At 37.2% G+C, this 25,895-nt stretch overlaps 1 protein-coding gene across 6 annotated transcripts in view; it reads right to left on the reverse strand.

Annotated features, from left to right (window-relative positions):
• The window catches only part of TMEFF2 (transmembrane protein with EGF like and two follistatin like domains 2), a gene marked incomplete at its 5' end in the record, with an annotated part of 396,858 nt that overhangs the window by 346,107 nt on the left and 24,856 nt on the right, over positions 1 to 25,895 (reverse strand). Inside the window, one exon of one of the 6 annotated variants that reach the window (XM_083865165.1) lies at positions 18,753 to 18,799. The exons of the other annotated variants lie outside the window; for them this stretch is intronic. Of the gene's footprint in view, positions 1 to 18,752; positions 18,800 to 25,895 lie in introns of those variants that run through there. 6 annotated transcript variants of the gene reach the window in all.

Genomic DNA, 25,895 nt, shown 5'->3' on the forward strand with positions numbered 1-25,895 from the left:
AGTTAACATCGGTGTGGAAGAGTTATATGACAATTTTTATCTTACATATTGGTTTTAGGCTTTATAGTACCAGTAAAAAGAAAAGGGAAAATTATTTGTACATGTGTGGAATATTAAAGATATTTAGAAGTCTGAACATTGCTTGCAATACGTTCATTCAAATTCAAGTGTTTTACAATTCTGACTATAGAACAACAAAATTTATATCAACTTTCTATAAGGATGGTGTTAGGGTTGTACTAAGGAGAAAAGAAATCTTAATATGCTTGCTTTGTAGTATTCTCAGGAAGCAATTAATGCTAATAGTCCAGCAGGCTGGAAGTTGGAACATTATAAATTCCATCCTGGGCTCCAGATTGTAGAGGCAAATTTTGAATTGACTTATACTTTTTAAAGTGATTTTTCTTAAAACTGAGATATCCAAAGCAGTCAGTTTAAATACAATCAATATTATCAGTATAATCAGGACAAACTTATGCCCTTCACTGGGAAATATCTGTTGATAAACAAGAGAGGCTTCCTGGGAAAGAGCAGAAGGATTTTTGTCAGGTTTTTCACTGTATCTTTTGCCTTTACTCGGAACATGAGTTGTAATGACCACAGTAGTCCATCACATATTTATAAATAGTGTGTATAGCTCCATTACTACATACATTACTCCATTAATACACTTTCCTTCCAAACTTGGATGTTTTATTCAGTTTATCATGGCCTTACACCCTCTACCATGGTGAGCTAAGCATGCTCTGCTAGTCTCTGCCACTGCAATGATGTGGCTTTTATACCCAAAACCAAGATGCCCAAAGATACTTTCTTTTGGAGCAGGAGTGTATAGACAAGTACCAGCCACAGCACTAAAACTCTGTGATCATAAAATACAATTGTCAGCAGCAGTTGCTAAGTGACAGCGATTCCTTTGTGACACAAATAATGTCCCAAAAATTTTACAGGGCCTCTTAAATGCTTTATTTTTTGTCTTGAAAGAGATGATCTTACTAACAGTGACATGCCAAGGGCTGAGGACTTGTATCTGAATTGTAGACTGCAGTGCCATGTAATGATGCTGCTGAGTTAGGCTTAAACTAGCTGGGGATATGGTAATGGAGCTGGCATTTGGGGGAGCTCCTGGGTTCTCAACTGTGCAGGGAAGCATTAGTCAAACAAGGGAGAGGTCTAGAAGGCATTTTTGTATCCCTTCAACAAATAGTTGGAAGCAAGTCTGCCACATGAAAATCTCTGATGACAATGATATCCTTTAATGAGAATAAAATTATTAGCAAAGGCAAAAATGAGAATGGACTTTGGAAGATTAACACTAGGAAGGGAAATAAAAAATGTTTTAGAAAGTCTCAGTTTTGCTTATAGGCTTTAGGAAAGGGCATTTGCTGCCCTATGGCCTCAGAGGTCATGTGCTCGTATTTTTTCCGCAAAATTATCAGTCATTTTATATTCCCTTGTGCCAAGTTGTTATTTTCTGTGATAGTCTCCAGCCCATCAAAAAATCTTATTGTTAGAGCTGTATGAGAAGATCAAATTATATTCAAAAGGTGAGGAATAGCAACAGTCTTTGGCGAGATGCAATGATTTTTAAGCCAAAGGTGAGATCATGCCTGCATGAGTTCACAATGGGGAGATTAGTTTTACAACAGAAAAAAGGATTTCAGAAATTTTTAAGTGCCACAAAACTTTTTGGCATTTGAGACTTACTTTACATCTTCATTACATCACTTGGATATTAAAGGAAGCCTGGGCAAAATTCTGAGAAGCCGATCAGACTTCCAGTTAATAATGACAGGAACCAGTCCAAGGACAAACATCTAAATCACATTGCAGCAAATTACACAGGGAGATTCTTTGGTGTCTGAGGTGTGCACACACACACTGAGAGCTATGTCACATTCCTCTCTTCCCTATCTTCCTTTCTGCGCCTCCATGGATGCTCACACACACACTGAGAGCTATGGCACATCACCTATTCCCTCTCCTCCTTTCTGCCCCTCCATAAATGCTCACACAGAGTCACTGCCATGCCCCTGCTGGTCCCCACCCCATGTTCCCTCATGGCTGCTGCAGCTCTTTCTCCCTCCCTGTTCTTGAGCTATAGAGGTACAAAAGGAGAGTCAGCCCTGAGGAGACTCTCCCTCTCATGTGTCACTGGGACCACAAATCCCTGAGGACTGATCAGTGCGTGGGGAGGAGAACTCACAACTCTGTTGTACAGAGTGAGAGTAGCTCTGACCTACACCTGCTGCCTTTCTCCCCAAGCCCTTACACACCTCATACAGCTGTACTGAGGACACCCATATAGCTCCAAAACCTACACAGAGCATTATATTTTGTGTTTCAGTACTTTCTTCACTATTTTAGAGAGCATAATCCACATGAGCAACTTGGAGTTAAGACTATGAAAAGCCCTCTCCAACATGAATAATATTTTCCCTCTCAGTGGCAGTTATGTGAAGGACAGACCATAGTGAGATCTCTGTGTCATGTGTCTCCATCACATCAAATCCTTGTGTTCCATATCATTTTATACCATATGAAAAACATTGATTTAAAACCTCATGAATCCATTATGATGACTTCACATTGATGATCTTTAGTAAGTCACTTTCAGAAATTCCCTTTCTGGAATGACACTGATCTTTTTTGTGAGAATCTGTGAATTAATATTATGCACATGAGGTTGACTCATCAATCTTAGAAGCAATATGAGAGTGGCTGTAGGCAAGGCAAGAGAGTTATCTTTGCCCAAAAATAAGGTAAACAGGAAAAAAAATGTTTCTATGGATGCAGTTCCTGAAGCTTTCTAAAAGACTGAATGCCACAAGTCTCGTGGGGAATGTTTCCATTTTCTTCTGAGTGAATTGTTATTGTAATTATGAAAACAAAGCTTTAGTCTTATTTTTACACCAGAAGTACTTCAAAGAACCAAAAAAAAGATGTCCCTGTGGATAGTGGTGAGGCTTCCATAGGCAAGCCAGGCTATGGAGCATTGACCTTGGCTTTCCACCCATGCCTAGGGACAGGATAACCTGCAAGGCTCCCCTGGAGAAAGGACTGAATTTGCTGGCATACACCAGTGTTGACTTGCATGGAGTTTGGAGAGTACACAAAACAAAATATTTTTTCAGAGACAAATAATTCAAGGTAGTACATCATGATACTTAATTTTTTAAAATTATTTTTTGGTGAAAAACATTCAGAGTTGTTAATTTTCTCAAACCATTTCATTTGGATTTATTATGGTTATTCACACTTAGAATTGAGAACACATATGTACTCCTAAGTAAGTGATAACCTTCAAGTTATGGAAATAAAAACATGCCTGCAGAGAACATCTTAATAGTCATGATATAGAATTTTACATTTCAGGTTTAGGTCTGTCCAGAAATCCCTAAACATTCCTTTTACAACCACATTTCCTTTTTTCAAATTGTCAAAACCGAAAAGAGCTGAAAAATCTCCTTATCCACTCCAATGGAAATATTATGAAAATCAAGTTGCTTCTGTCCTGGCATTATTTCTAATAACAATGTAAGCTGATTCATCTTTAAGGCTAAAGTATTATTCCTGCGAAGTTTCATCTAGCATGTTCAGGAAGAAAAAAGTAAAACTGAGACGTAAGATTCAATATTTTTTGCATAAAAAGCAAGAAGTAATAGTGATGAAACCATGTTGGCTGAAAGATATGAAAAGAAATGAGAATATTTTTTACTATAAAATCTTAATTTCAGCAGTGATGAAGCATTTTGAGGAACTGATATCCATAATCAGCCACAAAATATAAGCATTGAAGCTCCAGCTGACCTGATTCTGGGAACTCAACACACAGCACAGGGAATTATCCAGACTGCTGCCCATTTTTCTCTTTTGCACAGATATATGAGGTGGTTTAGCTTGGTAATAGGCAAGGAAGGATGTCTTCTTCTAAAAATGGAAATTTCAAAATAATTATTTCCACTTAATGCAGGCAGGCAGAGCACTACACAGAGCAGAAAGCTGGTGGGTATTTTCAAAAGCTCTTAGTCTGCTGATCACTACCACTTTTAGAGGACAGCATGTCCCTGTGCAGTAATACCCAGCAATGACCTCCAGTGCTTTTGAAAATGTAAGGTGGATGACAATTATAGTAATGTCTTGAATTGTCTTTATTTTGTAGCTATATGACATAGTAAAGACAAAGCTTGTAGGTACAGATAATATCCCTTATAGTATTACTTAGTATAACTAAAAAACCCAGGTGAGCTTTCAGCCAATACAGAAAAAACAGTATTACAGAAAAGCAAATTAAGAATAATCAACAATTGCCCAAAAATATTATTTTCAGACATAGCCTTAAAAATAAACAGTATGAATTAGAGTTTTTTGAGTAATTCTTCAGAAATTGAAGAAATTTCTCATCATTATTTATGACAGATATGCCCCAGAGAATTCCATCTGTCATCTTTTACCAACTACCAAGAATGTGAACATTACTGATATAAGCCTCTGTTCTTCTCAGCCACATCTGTTGCAGTTTGAATATGAAGTAATATTTTTTTAAGATTAGACTTTAATGGTGATATTCAACATTATTCCATCAGAAATGAAAACAAAGGGATAAAATATATTTTAAATAATGTATTATATTTCATTAGATTAAAAACTGTGTTTTACTTCAAGCGATATGTGTTCTGTTCATAATAAATATAAAAAAATTATTTCATCTCTGTCAGTTAGTTGGATATTCGAATGTGTAAGGAGCAGGAAAGGAACAGGGTATTTGTTGTTTTTTTCATTAAAAAAGAAAATTACCAGATTTATTGTCCAAAAGAAATACTACAGCAAACTAATAAATACAACCTTGTGTTTCTGCTAAAAACTAACGCTTGTATTTTATTTCTTTGGTAATTTAATAGATTAAATGGAAATAATGTTGTGGTATGCTACCAAGTAGAAAATTTCAGTGAAAAATAGCATTTCCACTGAAAACAAGAAGAGATTTCCCAGTGTAATGAATGTGGCAAAATAACCTACTCAGCTACAGGGAGACACTGACAGATTTCTCAGAGTCACTTTTCTTTCTGGACCACAAGTCCAGTGAAACTATTTTCTTATTCAGGACCTGCCTGCATGTACTTAGTTTATGCTTACTTCCCAGTCAGATTTCATTTCCAAGAGTTCAATATGTTTTTAAGGTACGTAGTCAAAAGGCAAAGATGAGTATTGTGAAATTAAGGTACTTGGAACTGGCTGTGGGCCTGGCCTTTTGAATACATCATGTATGTATTAAGAGCTCTCACTGTAATTCAGAGTAAATAACAGTGTCAGAAAGAATGAGATGGAATCAGCCACAGTGGGCATAAACTCTAGAAATAGCTTCAGCTTATTCATTGCTCTTTCATATCACATCCCAATCCAGATACACTTCCATTTAGCTTTGGTCAGAGCAGCATTTTTTTCACATTCTTGATGGAATCTGGTTTATTACAGCACTTGACCTCTCTTCCTTCTCAGGAGATGCTTAATTCTTGATATAAGGATGGAAATGCTTACCCACTTGGGGCACACAAAACTGACTTCTATTACAAAATGTGATTTATATAATGAGAACCCTGGTTAGATGGGAGATTTTAGGGGCAGGGGGGTAAGCAGGTGAAGTTTGGATGTGGCAAAGCTATTAAAGCAGTGTTAGCAACAGCATGCCTCACAAAAAAACCCTGACAGATTGAAAGACCGTATGCTGATTGTGATCTTTCATGAATGTATTCAGATGTTCTTCTGCTGAAAATTCACTATAAAATACATTTAAGCAGCATGTTTTATATGCAATTCTGAATGCTTTTCTAAATTAGGGCATTTTTCCCCCATTTTCCTAAGATGGTATTTAATTATGTGAAATGTTTCCCATTTATTTAGTAAAAGCTCATAGCTGCAGTGGGATGGTGGGATTTGCTCCTGCTCCCAATCCAATTGTTCATTCAACTCACTGAGAGCCAGATTCTGCCTGCCATTCACACAGGAGTGGGATGGAGGGTGGAGATGTGAGCAGAGAAAGAAGGGATGCCCAGTCAGAATCACTTAGTAGGAAACAAGAACCTTAAACACAGGAAGAAAGCATTTAATTCTGCTCCCCAAACTCTCAGGTCAATGAAATGGGTGGTAGCTGAGGAGAAGCCAGATTACCATGGATGAGCAGCAGCAGGCAAATCAAAAGCTTTGAGAAGGAAGTTGTGCAAGGTGACCACTACAGATCTCTTCCATCATGAATAATCCTTCTGTCCAACACTCCTCTATCTTTTCCTGGGAAGGCTCAGTTACAAACTGCCTTTTTTTTTTGTTTTTCATGAAAACACACCAAGTGCTGCAATGTACAACAATGTAGGAACAACACCTGCTCCTCTTTCCAGCAGATGTGGCTGCAGACATAATTTGCACTGTGTGTTTATCTCACTCTTTCAGTTATGGGGATGTCCAAGGGATGTGTCAAGTAGGTAAGTAACCTCCAACACCTACTACCGGCATCTTGTAGTTGCTTGTGTCCTGCCACTGCTTTAGCTTTCTAGCCACTGTAGACACACTATTTAAAAAATACTCCTTTCCCTTGTAAGAAAATAATACTTGGATCTGAAAAAAAAAAACCAACCAAAAAAAACCAAAAAACAAAAAAAACACACCACCCTAAAGAAAAGTATGCTCATTTAATTTGTTCTTTCTTGAATTTAGTGTGACACAAATATACTGGAAAATCAATTTCACCTTTAATTTTAGTGATCTTCTGAGTGGTTCCTGCACATCCTACATGCACAGAACACATAGAGAGAATGTTTACACCACTGTGGAACCTGTAGCAAGCTGACAGTACACATACAAACTACTGACACTTCAAGAAAAGTATTAGTTTGTAAAACAGACAGGATAAAGAGAAAAAGAGCTGCCCTTAACAACAATTTGCCCCAGCACAAATATGCATGATTGGAATGAATTAAAAATCAATGATCAGGTCATTTTGATGCCTATGATCCATTATATGACCTCACACGTCTTACGTGTCCTGTAGCCAAAGCTTGAGGTCTCCAGTTTGCTGCTGGTATTTACAAGCAGCAAATATTAGTGTCTGTGCAGTGGATCTCTGAAAGCATGGTGTGCCTCAGGGCGGGGTGTGTGAAGCACTCAGGCAGGGCAGGTGCTGACACCACCTCCCATGATTAAGAGGCAGGGAAGAGAAGTCGTTTACCATGAAGCACATTTAAGGCTTGCTTACTGTCAGCCTTAAGCTTCAAATGATTTTATTAAGCTTTCCTCTTTGCAAAAAATATTTTTTACTTTGGGGATTAAAGGAGCACTATCTCCTTTACATTACATTCTTACAGCTTTAAGTTGTCCTTCATGTGTCTTTAAATGTGTTCAGCCTCTCAGAAATGAGATGCTTGTACGCTTGTTTACATCCTGATCTATCCAACATCCAAGTACAGCCCAACCCAGCCCAGGATGGGCTCAGCACCTCTGTCACAGCTGCACTGCGCTCACCTGTGGGTTCTGCTACACAAACCCCACACCCCTGAGAGAGCTGCTCCTACCCAGGGATTCAAAGATGATGTGGAACCTATGGACACAATTAATGCATTGAAATTTGAATTTGCAAATTTCTGCAAGGGGAAAACATTGCCTTTAATTGTTCCCAGTGTGTCTGGCTAAAGAATGATTATCTCTTTTTCTTCCTGTTGGGCATTTGTTTTAGCTGAAGATGGTGAAAGCCATTACAGCAGTTAATTGTTAAACAAAGACAGGCACAGGCCCTGCACTAGGCTAGCAGCGCACAATGTTTAGCACTCCCTGCACTCCATCAGGAACACAGTAGAAACGGGAAAAAATTCCATCAGTAGTGAAAAAAAGAGATTACAAAGTCAATGACACCAGAAAATGTGGGGTTTGAAAGAAAAGACATAAGACAATATGAAGGCACCTCTGTATCCAATGGCCTATCTCGTAGCCAAGTTCAAAATTGCATGAGGAAAGAAAGGTAGTGATCTTGAGGTTTATTATTTTCAACATAATACAAAAGAAATTCACAAGTGATACTTAGAGCACTTAGAATTATTCTCAGCTTTGGAAACCATAGTCTGAATCCATAGGCTGAACTGTCTGAACTTTTAAAAAAACAAACATAAAAGACAAACATAATTTCTTCTCTTATATATGAAAATAAAAGTCATCGAAAATGTCCTCTTTCTGCTCAAAGAAAACTTTCTCCAAAATCTCTTATCCTAAATAAACTGAGTGTTATTACCATTATTATTGAGGAATTACTAAAAACAGAAATAAAATCAAATCATATGCTTAAATCTGTAAGACGTGTATATTGCGCACTCCTGGTATCTTTATTTTTCATGAACATTATATATGCTGCTTGTTATTTCATTTCTTCAAGTTAATTAACTGACTAAATCTCTCTGTGCTTTGGTCAGACTGCATAAAATACTAACAAACTGGAGCTTCACAAAGGGAACTGGATGAATATTACTTATTGCAATATAGATGAATTTTGGCCATACACATAAAAAGTGACTATTTCAGAGAGGCAGACAAACTTCAGTGATAGAAACCTGCTATGAATATATATACTTTTTCTTTTAACTGCTTCTTGAGTATTCTGTATTAATTTTATTAATGTATATGGAACAAAAACCTAGTGACCATTTATTATTTAGTTTCTTAGTAACTGTAACACAAAGGAAGAGAATGCTATAAACAAATTGCACCTAATCCCAAGCTCCTCTGCATTTTGAGGGTGGTGTATAGCAGGGAAGCCTGGATCATAAAGAAAGACTGAAAACACAACACCTATTAGACAATTTGCAATAATTCAGTGAAGAGACTGAATTTCCCAAAGTTTTAGAAGAGCACATCACAAACAAGAACTGTTAATAAAGAAGCACAAAACCTTTTACACTTTTTTGTTGCCCCACCTCCCTCATCTGAATAACGCCAGAGATTTCAAACCCCAGTGTTGTGGGTTGTTTGAATTTTTTCCTTGTTCCAGTGTAGACATCAAGAAGAGAAAATCGCAGTATACCATTCCAGCTAACACTTCAATTTGGGTCACAGTCAGAAACTTCAAATAGCGTTTGTGTCTTTGCACCATAAAACCCCATTATAAGGGCTCCCAGGTCATCCACATGCTTTTAAAAATCCCTTGGGTGAAATCTTAGTAACTCTGTTATTGACTGCAACGTGAACAGGATTCTACACCTTGTTTTATGGTGTCAGTTTTATCTTTTCTGTTTTCATCCATAGCTTGACTGAAAAATGTCAATATTCCCCAAATTCTGACAGCTTCTTACTGACACTTCTATTGAATCTAAAGCTTTTTGAGTCTGAGTACCTAAACTGCCAAATGAAGGGGAAAAAAAAAAACAAACCCAAAAAACCCAGTAAAGCCCAAACCAGAAAAAAAGACTTTATTCAATTGGAGAAAATAGTTGGCTTTGTTCAGTATCTGAAGACCACCATAGGTCAGAGGATTCTTGTTTCTGCTTTATCTCATTTTACAATAATATGGTTTCAGATAAAAGATATAGATTGTTTTGCCAGATGTGAAGAGGAAGAAAAGATATCTTTGGAAACAATAAGCTCATTGCATTATTTCGATAGGAGTAAGGAAAGCAGATTTTACCTACAACAAAGAGCTGGAACCAATACATTCCAATATATGGAGGATTTCAGGGCACATTAAGTTCTCAGACCTAAAAGACTGATGATATAGTATTGGAGATACAACTGAATCAGGAGAAATCCAGCATTTCACTCACACCTGTTTGTACTTGTGGGCCTCTTTCAGTCTCTCATAAATCTCTCAGAGACAGGCAGTGAGTGTGATGCTTTTAGAACACATGCATCTGGAACATTAAACTGACACAGCACAGGCATGAGGAAAAATAAATAAATGACTGGTCAAAAGGAATGATTTAACTTGAACAACAGACAACCTCCCTTCCTAGGCAAGCTCTTGGAGTTACAGGTCAGAGTCTTAGGGGAAAACCTCTATTTCTCTTCAGTATTAGGAAAGCTGTGGCTTTTCTTTGCTAAAATATTTATTCTCATTACATTTAAGAAAAAGAGGAGAACAAGTAAAAAAGGAAATAAGGTTGCTGACCTTGGACTTTCCAATTATTTTTTAAGAACTCAAGGACTCTTAGAGACTTGAGGGTAACACCTTTTATTCTTCCTTCTGCAGAGACAGATAAAAGCCTGCACACATTTATGAATATTTGGAGAAGAGAATTTGATTTGTACCTTGGTTGACGTTCTCTAACAAGGCAAATCTGTTGAATCCCTGCCTGTTCCAAACAGCTCAGAAGGGCTTATAATTTTTAACAGTGTAATTGCTTGGATAAAGTGGTCTTCCTGTGAAATAAATCAGGGGGAGACAGTTTGGTCCATAAACAAGTCAGCAATGAGAGTCACTCTTCCAGAGGATGTGGTGTGGAAGGACCCTTTCCTGGAATGAGCAGGGTTTATCAGCATTAGCGAAGGAGTTTGCAAGCTTCCATACGTCACTGAGATGAAATTAACAGTTCCACTCATGATTAAGACAGTCTGTTTTACAAGACTAGTCAAATGTGGTCAGGTACTCAAACAGATCAAATGTCAGCAATTTATTTTCCAACAGCCAAGAAAGAAAATTCATCTTTCTCAAGGTGAAGTTATAAAACATACTAGACATAAAAGTGATTCAGAACCACTGTCTCAGAACCTGGATCAGCTTAATGCCACTCTACTTGTATTTTTTAACCAGGAAAATCAGATATTTTTTTTAACCTTCCTAGGAATTTGTGGGCTAACAATAGGCTTCCTCCCACTTTCATAGCAATAATTTACAGAGAGACAGAAATTAAGCAGTGTTTCTTCCACGGACTGTAATAAAAAATGAATATTTCAATGCCGTGTTTTCTCATGCACAGTACCCTCCATCTCTGATATTCTCAAGTCTCTTTAAAACCCTACTTCATGAAATAGCTCTGAGAGAACACCCACCCTTACATAGCTCACATGCTCAGACAACCTTCTCAAAGCATGTGTGAGGCACAGCTGATTTTGGAAGAAAGGAGAAATTCACTGTTGAAATCGGAAAAAACTATTGAGAGAATAAAGTATTAGGAAAAGAATTACTGAAGGAACTCCTGATGTGGAGGCTCTTTTTTACAAGTCTATTTCTCTTGCTTGCACATGTGCATAACCCACATTGCTGATATCTCTGAAGATCTCTTTCAAATTCATGAAAACTGAAAAAACCCCTTGCTTTTATCTTCACATTCCTGCTTATAGAAGGAGGTAAGTATTCAGCTGGTTCACTCATTTAGAGCCCCACAGCAGAAATCCTTAAAATTTCATTGCTCTCTAGCACAGAGGCTTTTCAGTAAAATGTGTGGAGTTTTTTTTCCCTTTTAATTTGAGAAAATCTATAATGACGGCTGCTGGCCCGACACCTGTTCTATGATTTGCTGTGTGTCAGGCAGCCATAAGCATGTTTGAGCTCCTCTGTCTACAACCCCTAATTCTTGCTGAGGATCTGCAAAGGTAGTACAAGGTTGCAACATGTAAGAGTAATTTCAAACCCTGACTGTAAAGCCAAATCCCATTTCCAGGAGCAGTTTGAACTGAAATCCCAATAAGCAGCGACAGATACAGGTGCTGACAATAACCATAGCTGCAGCAAGCTGCTCATTAAAGATCCTGACTCAAATAAACAGACCCCACCGGGCCTGATGGAAATCACTGTCTTCTACCTCCATGTGCTCATTAGGCTCGTCCTCAGCTTGCTCAGGCTCGTTGTCACTTTGCAGAGCAGCTCCCCTCTCCATGATCCTGCAAAGGCTGCCGATCCCCCCTCTGTTCCAGGCACTGCTGCCTGTCTTGAAAGCAGATTTGGGAACTTGGAAGCTCACACTAAGAAGGGTGTGTCTGTATAAATTTTTCATATTTCCCCAGCTGGCCCCAGTGATATTGCAGAAGAGGCACTTTGGAGTGCAAGGACAGGGATTTCCATTTACCTCTCCTCTGCTGATTCTTTTGGCAAGGTTCAGTGCAGCAGAAAAATGCTAAAAATTCTGCTTCAAAGATAACGAACCAGTACATGAAGCAAAATGTGAAGTGAGGCACTTTCCCTGTTTATTACTCAGGATATGAAATAACCAAGAGCAATAACAAGTTCCCTTGATTTGTATGGCAGGAATGCTGCAGAATTTGGACCGAAATTTCCTGTCTGTGTGAGGAAATGTATTTGTGAGTATGTTGAAATTTGATCTGAGACCAATGCACTGAGCTTGATCCAGAGCACTCTGAAATCAGTAGAAATGGAAATAATCCCGTGGCACTCGCTGAACTTTGGACCAAATTTTTACGATCCATATTCTCTCTCCTCTGCTGTTCCTCCCCCTGCACAGTCAGAATGACCCCTGTTCCAGGACATGCTTCATTCAAACCCCGTTAAAACTGCAGATTTAATTTGACTAAACAATTCTGAGAGCATAAAAACATCCACTTTTGCCTGAGCCACCTTTCTAATGTAGGTACCACACTTAGTACCTTGCAAAGCAGTTCGTGGAGCTACAATAGCAGATGATAATCCCGGGGCCCTGCACATCATCAAGGTAAAACTGGTGAATAATGCATGAGTATTTTGAGTATTCATTTGTATGCTTGATGGATATCTCAATTTAGCTGTCAGGTATGATAATTTAAGCTACAGTTCTAGCCAAAAGACTATGTCCATTTTTTTTTCCCATTATTAAACCAGAGATATAAACACATATAGGGGTAAATACTGTAGTAGAGAAAACCTACAGATACAGAGAAGTAACACTCTAGAAAATAAACTTTCCATATAGCTTGTATGACAAGTATTTGCAACCAATACTCAATCTGAAGTTCCAAATAAGTCATCTGAAGTGACTTCATACTCTCTGTATTTATTGTACTTTAAAAGTACAATTCAAATTGTAGCAATATGTTTGATACACATGTTTATGGATCTGTTACTGAATGGAAAATAAATAAAATACAAAATCAAAAAGTCAAAAATTAAAAAAAACCCAAAATGGCTTTTCTTCCGTCAGTTTTCTCAGATACATTTCAAAATGCTTTTTTTGGCCTTTATATGCCTAATTAGCTTCATTTGTGCAATTTACAACTTTAAAATCAAATTTACCTTACATATTCACATGTGTAAAAAGAAATAATGAAATAAAATGGGAATCACAGGTAACTTGTTCTCCTTTAATCTTTTTACTCCTGCACTGTGGCACATCCCTACCTTAATAAGGTTTTCACGGTTGTATTTCTGCCTACACCTGTGCAATCACACTCACTGAGATTTGTGGGCAAGCAGACACAAAAATTCTAATCTCCTAGATTAGAAATAGAGTTCTTAAAATTAAGCCCTAAACCTACCACCATACAGATTTCTCTGCAGTTTTTAGACACAGCTACAGCAACCCAAAGTTCCTGTTCTTCCTAATTCATGCTGACACCATTTTTGTCTTTGATCTTAGCACAGATTAATTCTAGGTTGGTCTAATCAGAATTATTATTTTTAAATACATATGATTTTCTGACTAATATTTTATTTTTACTTCTTCACATGCATATTTTGCCCATGAAGTTTGTTTCTTTTTTTACTTGAGCTTTTTGCAAGTAAATGTTACAACTGCACAGAATGCTTTGCATTTCATGAAAAGGAGAGAAAATAAACACCCCCCTTGTTTTGTTCTTGCAAGTCACCTTAATAGATTTACTGAGAAGGACAAGGCAGTCCATCTTGAAGGCTATAATGCTATTTCACTTTGACATCTGTTCTAAGGTAATGGTATCTATCATTAACAATGTCATTAGTGACCACTCTCAGTCCATTGTTCTCAGTGTCTCAGCTGGCTATAAAGATCTCATTTTAGACACTTAGCTCTGTGCATATGCCCTTTCATGACATGATTCTCTGGGAAAAAATGCTTTATGACTACTCATACTATAATAATTCATTTCCATTTAAAAATACACCATGTGGGATTTCAAATGAGAGAGAATGATAAAAAAATTGCAAGTTTTCTGACCATTCATTGATATAATGCTCAGCATTTTCTAATTAAGCTGTAGTGACCAAGCATTAGATGTACAAAACAGGAAATCAAAGAGAATAGCTGAAAAAGTGTAAGCTGTTTTAAGTGAAGCCCTGTTTATCCTTCTGCATTAACTGTTTTTAAACATGCATAAGGTTTATTCATTAAAAGTGAAAATCTTGGGTTATGCACACCACATCCCCTAAATATGCATCATCAGCTCTATACCATCACCCAGATTTTGCAGATGTTACCCTATTGTGAGTCTTACATTACTCAATAACCAACTTCTGCTGCATTATCTGTGTGAATATATCCAAATAAGGCTTTATCAACATTAGCAAAGCTTCTCGTCCTCATAGAGATTTGAAGTGGAATCACCTAAGAAAATGCTGCTCAATATTTCACCTCCACCTGGAAACTCTGAGATTAACCTAACTGAAAATTCTGGAATTAAACCTATGTACCTTGATTCATCATGCTGTGGTTTTGACCTGGAAACATTATGGAGGTCTCAAATCATTCTATCAGCAGCCCAAAATCAAGATGCCAGAGGAACTCCACCTGTGTCCTGGATGCTGCTACTTTTGCGAGCACAGCACCTCACCTTCCCATTCATTTCATTACAATAATGCTCAGGAATGGCTTCAAAATAGCTTGCAAGAAGTTCTTTTTTTGTTATTCCTCTCTCCTGATGAAAGGTGGAGAGCCAAAGGTTGTCAGCCAAATTTGAAAAATGAATGACACAGATGATGTGAGATCACCACAAACAAATGAGGCATCAGCTGGAACACCTTACACTGGGAGCTGCTGATGACATAGAGCCAAAGTGAACATTCTGTATATTTATATTTTGACAGAGAAAATTTAGAAGGGTAGCAAAGGCTAATGAAAAAAATAAGCTGACTTGGCATGCAAGTCAGCTTCTTTTCCATAGATTACTGGAAATTTTAAAGCATACTTAGCCAAAACAGGAATAGTACCATATATCTTAAAACTAATAAAAAATGACAGCAAGTGTGATGATATTTGTATGCCAATATAGAATAATGGCCTTGATATTCTGAGCTCAAGGGATTTCCATAAAACATAAAAGCCATGAGGAGGAACTCCAGGCTACATCAGTATGAATTTTGCTTGTAGGTTCAATGGGAGTAGATTTTAGCCTGACAATATGAATTTAAAACGATGGAACTAGACAATTACTGACACAAATCCATACACTTATCCTGGCAGTTACTTGGCCTGTTAGACATTGGTAGCCCAGTGAAGCTGTAATTTTGCTATGCCTCTGTGCCTATAAGTGTGTCCATTCTGCTGTGGGCCTAAACTGGGGATTATTAAAGCTTAATGGGACCTCTGCACTGGCTTCATTGCACTTTGGACAAGGCACATTAAACAGGAAATCTGAGTCAGCAACACAATTTGAACAAAAGCCATCAAACTGGTTGCTGTTTGGAGATAAAAAATTCTGCTACATACTCCCTGTGTACATACAAAACAGTTGGGCTGATCTTCTCAACATCCCTTATCTTCAATTTCTGATTGTTGAAACGAGCTTGTGTGTGTATACACAAAGCAGCCCTTTTTTGTTTTCTTACATTAATGTTTCTGCCAATATTCTAAACAAATAATTAATGTAAAAGGAAGCATTGCAGAAATTATTTATGAAAAATAATATCAATCATCCAGTATTCTTTTTTGCTAATTTTGTTACACTTCCTTCCAAAGTTTACTTTTTGAAATTTCTTTCTTTCAAAATATCTGAACCATCAGTTTGTTAATATCAGTTGTTCCTACAGCAGCAGAGCACAATCCTGCAGATGGGTTATAAAGGAAGAGAAGAGAGAAAATTCATTATCTGCTGTGGTTTGCAGGTGCTCAGTTTAGAACCAGCACTGAGTTAATTTTGATGGATAAATGGGCCAGACAGCATTGACCAGATGGCTACTCAGAGATTTTGGGTGCATCTTGCTGTATCTTTTCTTTACAGTAAGAACAGCAAGAACACAGCAAAGCCTTTAAATTCTGAGAGCCCAAATTTTATGAGAGTACAAATGACAACAAAGAAACAGAAAAAAATAGGGTGAGGTAAATTAAAATAAAAGTCCACATTAAAAAAAAATTCTTTGCCTTGATGTGCATTACACGGCACGTCCCTGATACTCTGTTTTTCATTCAGCATCTTAGATTAACTTCCTGGATTGCAACAAGCTCTGCGAAATCCTTTCTGGGTCTTTAAGAGGGGTTTTATTTTTTCTATCACCTCTGAGGCCAGCTAAATGCCTGTGCCTTGTTTTTTTCAGTGGTCTCCTTGCCATTTTTCACTGTCTTTTAGCTGCTCTTTGCTTTCCTGCTTATTCCTTCAAGCTTCCCAGGCACACAAAGTTGCACCTGGCACACAAGTAAACAAGAAATGAACTCAACATGCCAGGTGTTAGCATGACTCTCTCAATATACAACTCCCTGCAAAGGCTCAAATCTAAGAATTTTGAAAATGGAACTTATCACATGCTCCATTCAGCAGCAATGGATTTGGAGAGGGAAAGTTGAAAAATTCCACTGAATTGGGCTGGAGCAGTTGTTTGTCAGCTTGAACTCACACTAAAATGAAAAGAATAGCAAATCTGGAAAGACAGAAACTATAGCTCATGTTTCCAGATCCTCCTTGCAATCTCACTGCTGGGGACAGACAGGCAAAGGAAAAGAGTCTGCTCTGGGGTTTCAAGATGAGCACAATCCCAGCAGCACCTGTGGGCATACACAGCTGCTCCTGGCCTCCTCCAGGCAGGATGTGCTCCTGGAGCAGCCACAGGCTCTATGGCCAAGCCTTCATCAGGGCAATTAATAGAGCAAATTTATTCCTTTCCACTCACCAAATCTGCAAACCCCTTATTTTTAGGAATTTCAGAAGAGAGGAGCAGGTAGAATATCTTGATCCTGGTTTCTGACAGTTGATCGTTCATTAATTAGAAATTCAGGACCTGCACACCTAAAGCACCACAAAATAAAGCAGTCATGCCAATATGTGCATGTGGCTGAGGAGCTCTGCCCCCTCACACAGACACATCAACACAAACATGTTAGCACTTTTCTTGCTCTAGTTTTGATCCATTTGAGAGCAATAAATTATCCTAAAAGTACAGGAAAGTTGTGTTTCAGCTGAATAGTTTCAAAATTTGGATATACTAGATAATATTGTGGACATGTTCAGTTGCTTATTCAAACTTTTTGTTGGTTATCCAAGTTTTCCCTCTGAACCAGGGCTGATTGCATACTTCAAAATGGTGTTTGCAAACATTCTTCAGCATTCTGAGCAGCTGCTCCTTTCATTCATGTTTTTGCTGCTTTTTATTTACTATTCATGAACATCTGGACTATTAAGAGTCTGTTTGCATAAATGGCTGAAGAATTGCTGTTCCCTATATTAATATCTGTATAGCTCTCACGAAGAGTTAAGCGTTCACAGAAAAACAAAATTTATAAGAATTTGGTGTGGTGATAGGATTTTTTTTGCTGAATATTTTACTTGTCCAACACGGAAGCAAAAATAAAAGCATATGGTTTGAGTGGCAAATGGGAAATGATGAATGTTTCATGGATATCACATAGGTTAAAGTTTATTAGCACAAGGTTTCCATCAAACACTAATTAAGGAAAAATTAACCATTCTAAGAAGCAGCAGAAAAAGAGTTAAATCTTGAGACTGTTCATTCATGGGAAATATATTTCATATTTCTGTTATGATAAACTTTTGAGGTCTGCCTACTGCTAGCTAACTGTGAACTTTGGTGTCTTTGAAGTATTGACAATTTCCCTCTGGGATTTATTTGTGTCTGTTCCAGGGTTTATGTCCTGATGGGTGCCAGATGACAGACTCCTCCGCATTCAGTAGGTACTTTGAGAATAAGATGTCTTTTACTACTTCCTTTTCTTTTCTCCCCGACTCATCATTTTCCACCCTGCCTCTAAGCAGCTGTCATATGTTCCTCCTAGCTTTGTAAGCAATAAGGAGGAACGTGGGCGAGTTTACAAGATTTGCACACCCATAGCTTTCAGGTCCTTCTACCGAACATTTTCTGTTTTCCTTGCGTTTTAAAATTATTTTTATGTACTTTTTCTTCAACTTTTCCTTACTGTAGCATGAAACTACTAAACCTAGAGCTTCTATATTGCTTTTTGAAATTGGGGACTTTTAAACTGTTGTGAACATATGGTGGGCACTCCTGGTATAATTAGCTATGTCTTACCTTGGTTCATGAAAAAAGGTGAATAATGAAACTGCTTAAGAGGAACAGGCCCATAAACCTAAGGATTTAACCTCAGCTTTCTCCAGCTGAAGCAAATATCTGTATCACTGATCTAGAGTTGATATCCTTTTTCTGATAATATTAACCTTTTTAATATTAGTGTTTAAAAAAAAAAAAACCTCCAAAAATGTTATCCAGAATACACAACTGAGGCAGAAAGAGACAGAGAAAGGAGTCTCAGCCATCTTCCTTCCATCCAAACAATGTAATGGCTAGAATTGCAATTAAACCCCTCCCCAGAAAGGCAATGGCCAGTCTGAGGTTGGAGTTCCTCAGATGAATCTGTCAGACTCAGCACACTCATCTCAAGAGACAGAGACCCCCCAGCAAAGCACAGTTCACTCACTGGAGAGCCCAGGACATTTCTCTTCTGGGTCCTGTGGCTGAACACTGGTCCCATACAAGCCACTGTTTACACACAGCACCTGGAAATCCGTGGAAAATGAGGGTTGTGGGACCTCTGTTAAGTTTTTCCAAAGTTAAATATTTAATAAAGTTACTGTGAGAGTCATTTCCAGTGCAGTGCTGTGCTGAGAGGCTTGTTGTGCTGCCCAGAGCCATGGTAACCAGGTACAGCAAGAACTTGCATATGAAATTAAACACTCAAGCTCTCCTTGCATTACTGTGTGCAGTTTTTTTGGCATAAGATATTCCCATTACTCTCGGGAGGGTAATATTTTCAGAAGAGACCCTCAAGCATAGTTCTGATTGGGAATAGGATTTAGAATAATAAAAATTTGGAATTACTAAATTTATACCTCTATCTAAATGTGGTGTTGATTCAACTCCTGTTCATTCAGCAATATGCAGCTTAATTTGAAATAATTATTTTCTAACACTTTGAAAAACGTAATTGAGATAGAAGCAGGAAGCATTCAAGTCTTGCAGATAATAATAACAGTAATAACTAAAATACTAAAGAAATGCTTTGTATGTGAACATTTTTATATCTTAATCTCCCTTTGGCAATCTGTAGGTTTTTGTATTTAGCAAACATTCGGATTTTCAAGATCCTTTGAAACATTTCCTCTGATGGCAAATATTAACACATTTTATGCTAAATTATACTTATAGTCTATCTGGTTATTGCATTTTAGAACCTATAGAGCCATAAAGCATATAGTTACAGCCGCTGTAGACAAATTGTATTCACAAATTCAGATAAGCTGAGGTTTAAATTCTCTACACTTATTACTTGGTTTTGGAAGAAAATGTGACTTAAAAGAAGTAAGTTTTTATACCAGAAAGAAAAAAAAAAACTGGTGGTAGATAAAAGCTTCTAGTGGTGCCTCACCTTGACAATATTAACCAAAGACATCCTAATCTCATGGTAGCTCTGCATATCTTTCTTTAAGATTTATCATATCATCTTCAATATTTGATGGATGAATTCAAATTAATGACCAGATATGATGAAGACTACAAAAAATGTGCATTTTTAAATGCCACTGGTAAAACACTCAAGATGACATGCTTCTATGGCTTTCTCATATTTTACTTGTATCTCCTTGAATGTAAATATAGCAATTTCAAAATCATACTGAATTTTCAAAAAAGTTCCAGGAAGATATTTTGTCTTGTTTTCCAATTAATAATCATTTGTTTCTATGCAGTGTGAAATAGGCTAAAGAGATGGAAACAACCACTACTTTTATTTTCTGTTAATAAGCATTAGTTTTTTTCTAATTAACTTTTTAATGTTATTTTTAATTATTGGACTTTGGGAGACAAATGTTGACAGCTATTCTGCTGTCTACTCAAAGCTAGGAAAATCATTAATCAAACCTGCAGCTAAACATTAACATGCACTGTTAATATTTGTGATGATGATAATTTTAGAAAGGAACTTCTCTTTAGAGAAATCAGAATACCTCTGAAACAGTAACACAGGCAAGATCAATAGACTTCATAATTCAGTATAATATTTAGTATATTATTGTGTGCACTGAACTTGCTTACTGTAGTGCTAGAGCCAGTTCAAAGCAATGTGTTCAGCAGCAGTGTGGTGGGAAAGCAGAGGAATTTTGGAGCATGAGGAGATGCTGGAACAGCCCCCGAGGAGCAGGTTCTGAGCTGCCTGTGCAGAGTGAGGGCTCCCTCTCCCTGGAGCCTCACAGCACCTCCCTGCTGTTCCTGAAGCCAAATTCCTACTGCACTCAATAGGAGCAGGAAACTTCCCTTAATCTTTGTGCATCGTGAGGACAGCCATTATTAAAGGGCTGCATTCCTGGGTCTGATTTCATTCAGGCTGTACTCTAATAGGCAAGTGCCTATTAGAGCCATTAAGGTCGGATCTCTGCAGGTACTCCCAGCTCCTATTTAGTTTAATTTCTGAAGTAGTGTTGAAAAGGTGCTGCACTTTTACCGAAGGGCCTGATTTTCTCACTTGCACCTTTGCCCCATTTGCAATAAGGAAGTTTCTTTTCTGACAGAAATTCTTGGGGTTTTCTGTACAAAAGTGTTTTTCTTTAATCTCTAATTATATATGTTGTCTCATCTAATACGAAGAGCTAAGCATTGGCAATAAAACAATAACCAGCCTTATTTTAAACCTGTTTTCAATATAACTGTATTTTTCTCTTAAGGCCACTTACTTCCTTGATAATTAGTTTCTGACAATTTATTGTTGTTTGCCTTCACACAAAGAAAGCACAAATGTATAGATAGCAGAGATGGTAGGAAATGCTACGTTTATCTAATCCCTTTCTTGAATGTAATTTTCAAGATAATATTTTTATCAGAAATTTACAGATAAGAGACACAAATGCCCATTTTCCATTCAGGCTTTTGCAGTATTTTTCCATGAGGTAATCACTCACTGCCAAAATTTTTTTCCCGATATAAGTGTAAATTATTCTTTTCTTGATTTCAGTCTATCATCTCCCACTTTTCAGACCAGTATATCCCTAAAAAATATTTTTTTCTTTCTGATATTTAAATGCACTTTTCAAATATTACAAAAAATAAGCTTCATTGAAAATAAAACATACTGAAAAACATACTAATTCTACATATATTTTTAATAGAAAAAACATCAGGATCTGCATCATTCTCTTTCCAGGTAATACTGCCTTGTAAAATCAGAAGTGGTTTTGTTGCTTACTGCTACCTACAGGCTTATTAGAGCTGACAACTCACATATGGGTGACCTGGTGATTCACTTCACTTCTTCTATTAGGTGTAGAAAAGGCAGGGAAGCAGTGCTGAATAGAGTACATGTGAATAATGACACTGAGAAAATGTGGTATTTTACTTGAATGTCAAGTGTTGTATCCTCAAGCATGTTCATATTTTTTAACGAATTAAGAGTGCATCCTTTAGAGGAATGATGAATGTACATCATAAATCGGACAAAGGAAGAAGGATGTAAAGTTTGCAATTAATTACTCAAATGTGAAATTAAAAAAATATCTTTTCACTGGGACTTTGTTATATAAATTTCAGCATAAACACAGCATTCCTTTCTACCCTGCAACAAATGCTTTTCCTTAATAAAACTTGACTTTGGCAAGGATCAGTTGACTAATTTGTTCTCCAGCATCCCTGGCTTGAAATCAGAAGAAGACTAATGATGCAGTCAGTAGATACTTCTCAGTTTGTACAGGTTTACCCAAGGCATTGGACATCTGTTTATGAGAGATCACGCTGAGAAAATGCCTACATAGTGTCATCTTTCATCTTAACAAGTGGTGGAAATAACAATTAACATCCTTGATTTATGGATTTTTTTCTCAGATTTTTGTGTAGTCTGTCAGCTATTATTTTCTTTATTAGCCAGAAAGGATACTGTTCACTGTTAATTATCTTTGCTCTTGTGCTTTGAATTTGTACCTTATTCTGACTTGTACGACGGTGTTGTAGTACAGCTAACAAGAAGCATTGCTCAATGAAAAACTAAAATGTTTTCATACACAGCTGCTAAAAAAGGACTTGGACAAAAATCTGCAAAATTTTACTGTCTAAATTGTTTTCTGAAATTGGTTTACAGTTTCCTTAGGTCAAAGATTTTATGGCTTTTGGTTTGTATATTTGACATTTCTTTGACAAATGAGGTTGGCAGAGAACGGAGAAAACAAAACACTGGAAAACCATATGGTTGTTGTGAACTTTGTTGATGCAAAAGTAGCTCAATAAGAAATGAGAACTTGCATTTTGCTTTCCTTTCAGTTCCTAAGAGTTTCTAAAGCACTCATTGATTGTCTGTAAAATATAGCACTGGCCATGTCAGTACTCATCATTATTCTGATAATGATGAAGAGTTTTGTGTGTATTTATGATGTATTTTTGGGAAGGCACATGTGTTTCAGCCCATCAATTGCTATTTTATGCTTTCTTCTTGCAGAAATAAAAAAAGAATGTTCCAATGTGGAGTCTGAATGTCTAAATCTTTGCCTCCTGTTTTTTTTAAGATATTTGATATTTCCCACAAGAAAGCACAGTTTGGGCCCCTTTGGCAGGTATGTAGCATACTCTGCTCCATTGTTTCATTCTTTCAAAATGAATTATTTCAAAATATTTAACTCACAGCCCACCTGAGCTTCTCCTTGGTTTTCTGTTGCCAGATACTAAATCAGATATTAATTGCAGTCTCATAGATTAATAAATAAATAAATTTGGTAACAGAGTAAGATTATTTTACTGAAAGTAACAGGATCTAACATTTTACTGACGATCAGGAGGAGGAAGAACAAAATTATGGACTTTATATTTGCATAGATAAATGTTCATTTATGGTGAAAAGAAAAATAGACCACAAGAGTATAGGAAATACAGACTAAGTGAAGACCTTAATTCTCTGAGTAAACATGAGAACATAAAAACAGCCTGCAGCCTGTAACTGCTTTAGTCCCTACTTTTGTGTCTTTACGTGAATATTTCAGCAACTATGTCAACATCTTAGTTTTCCTTCCCTCCTGAAAAAATGTTAAGCAAACTGTTCTGAATATGTTAAAACCAAGGATGACGGATTGCAATTTGTACAAAATGTGGCACAGCTCAACTGTGTCATTTTTCATGAGTTTATTTTTTATCCTCATTGCACAATTTACCTGTTTTCCCTACAGAACTGCACTGCACCACTCTCCTTGGGTCTTAGAGACACACACCATTAAATAAGTTTTACTAAAAAAACCCTTTACATTTCAAACTATTAGCTTTGCTGTAAGTAACACTGTCTGTGCTTGTTTCTCAACAAATTTTTTTTTTTTTTTTAAGTCTAACAGACTAGATTTCTAAATACAGGCTTCAATGCCAAAATTACTGCATATGACTCACTTAATGTACACAGATTTTACCAATGATCTTATATTCATACATTTATGTTGCAGAAGCAACAGATGACATATGCCAAAATAGATAAAATAGAGGAAACATTAAACGTATGGATGAGAAACAATGCATTACTATTTCAGCACAATAGCATAAAACAATAGGGGAAAAATATACTAATTCAATGATCTTTTTTTGTTTTGTAACTGCATTCCTAGACAGTTATGGCATGCAGTGACAGGTATAGTGAGAGGATTGTTTGTCAGCTATAGAGAAAAGGAGACCTTATCTCTGAGAAACCAGATGGTACAAAAACCTCACCAGTATCACAAGAAACTTGCAGATTAAATAGTAGATAATCTAAACCAGCAAACTATTTCTAAAATATTAGGTTAGTGTGCCTTTTAAGGATAAACATTGTGCATAAGTCAGTGAAAAGATCTTGTTTCCAGCAACAATGACTTTGAAGGTCACCCAAGGCTACTCCGATAAGGTACCTGTAGCTCAGAACTGTGAAATGCCTGAAGGGAATAAATTATTTTAATTTCTTGTTAAATTCTGGGGTTTTTTTCAGCAAGTCTTTTAATTTCTTAGGAAATAAAACAATCTCTGATTGCACATAATTTCTTCTTAAATTCTCCTTTGTTTAACCATCATTTAATTTCTTAGAAAATAAATCAAGCTCTGATTGCAAATCATGTTATCAGCTAATATAATTCTTAAGTTCTTATGACTATATAGATTATGTTAGCCACACAAAAATCATTACACCAGAAAAGAGCAATAATCTTCACATACACAGGTGAAACAGAAGTCAATGCGACAGCTCCCACAAGGAATTGCTCAAACTCCTGTTGTTACTCAGGTTTTTAAAGACCAGTTTTCAATGACTAAAAAACCTCTCTGTGCCTGTTTTTAAAGAGAAGACCAGTTTTCAAAGGCTGAAAATCTCTCTGTGCCTGAGGTGTTCATGTGTGGAGCTAAGCACTCAAAGCCTCAGTCCCACATGTAACTGGCAGCAGATATTTTTCCTCCTGTACTGCACACAGGCCTGAGTGGACTGTGATCTGACTTCTCTGCAGCAGAACCACCACAAATCTTTGGGCTTCAGAACTAAAGGCTCTTATGGTGTAAACAAGAACACAGACAGAGACTGAATAACTAAATTTCCTGGTTAATCCACATTATCTATCTCTTGCAAATATAAAGATATTTCTCTTCTCATTGAAGCCCACATTTTTATTTTTCTTTTATTGTCTTTTTAGATTCACTAACCTTTTCCTCACAGTACAGTTCATACTCAGACATAGGAATTTTATACCCAAATCCCAGTTTTAATTAAAAAATGTTGCTATTTACAGAAGCTGTTAAAATGATTTTTTCAGTGCCCTGTTCAATTCAGAGATCCCTCAAATCCCCCAAATTTTGGCTGTAGCGAAACGTCACAACCCAAGGAGTTCATCTTTCCTTTCTTCCCTCATATCTCCTCAGACACAAGGATTGCATTTTCAGACATGACCACCATGTGTGTAATAACTTCTCACTTCCTTTCCTACAAGCCCAGAGATTTTTTTTTTTTAATAGTCTGTTTCACATTTCTTCTCTTTGCCCAGTCTCTGGTAATCTCTAAAAGTATCTACTGATGTTTAATCTTCAATCTTGCTCACTTCCACTCTTATGTTTGCACTCTGTCCTAGTCAGTGTGCTGTTGCTACAAGTTAATCTCCCATTACAGCCCTCTCCAGATTGGCATTATGCTCTAAATCACAGAAGGCTCCCTGGCACTTAAGCTGGGACATGAGTGCAATTGAGTTAAACTTGCTGAGGCTCAGTTAATAGCAAACACAGCACCAGAGATGCTGCTCTGTGCCTGACGGGCCACATGCAAGATCTAACAGGGAGAAGTCACACAAATGACTGTATTTACCTTGGCACGAGGCACCACTGGGAAAGGGCATTTGGGGAGGATCAATGACAGGATCGAGGTTTAGATCTTGCTTGCTGCAGAGCTGGCTTTGACTTCCCTAGACCCCGGTGACCCGTGCAGGAGAGAGGTAATTGATGACAGCCTGTTACCAAGAGCAGGCTATAATACCCGTCTTGTCCACACACAAGGCAGCCTAATCTTCTCCTGTGTCTAGAAAACAGCTCACCTCAAACACCTGGGGTCACAGATTAGTGTTGCATGTGGGCTTTTTGGACACAATGTTGTTCAATACTC

Source organism: Zosterops lateralis, assembly GCF_965231275.1.
Source record: "Zosterops lateralis genome assembly, chromosome: 7".
Classification (NCBI taxonomy): Eukaryota; Metazoa; Chordata; class Aves; order Passeriformes; family Zosteropidae; genus Zosterops; species Zosterops lateralis.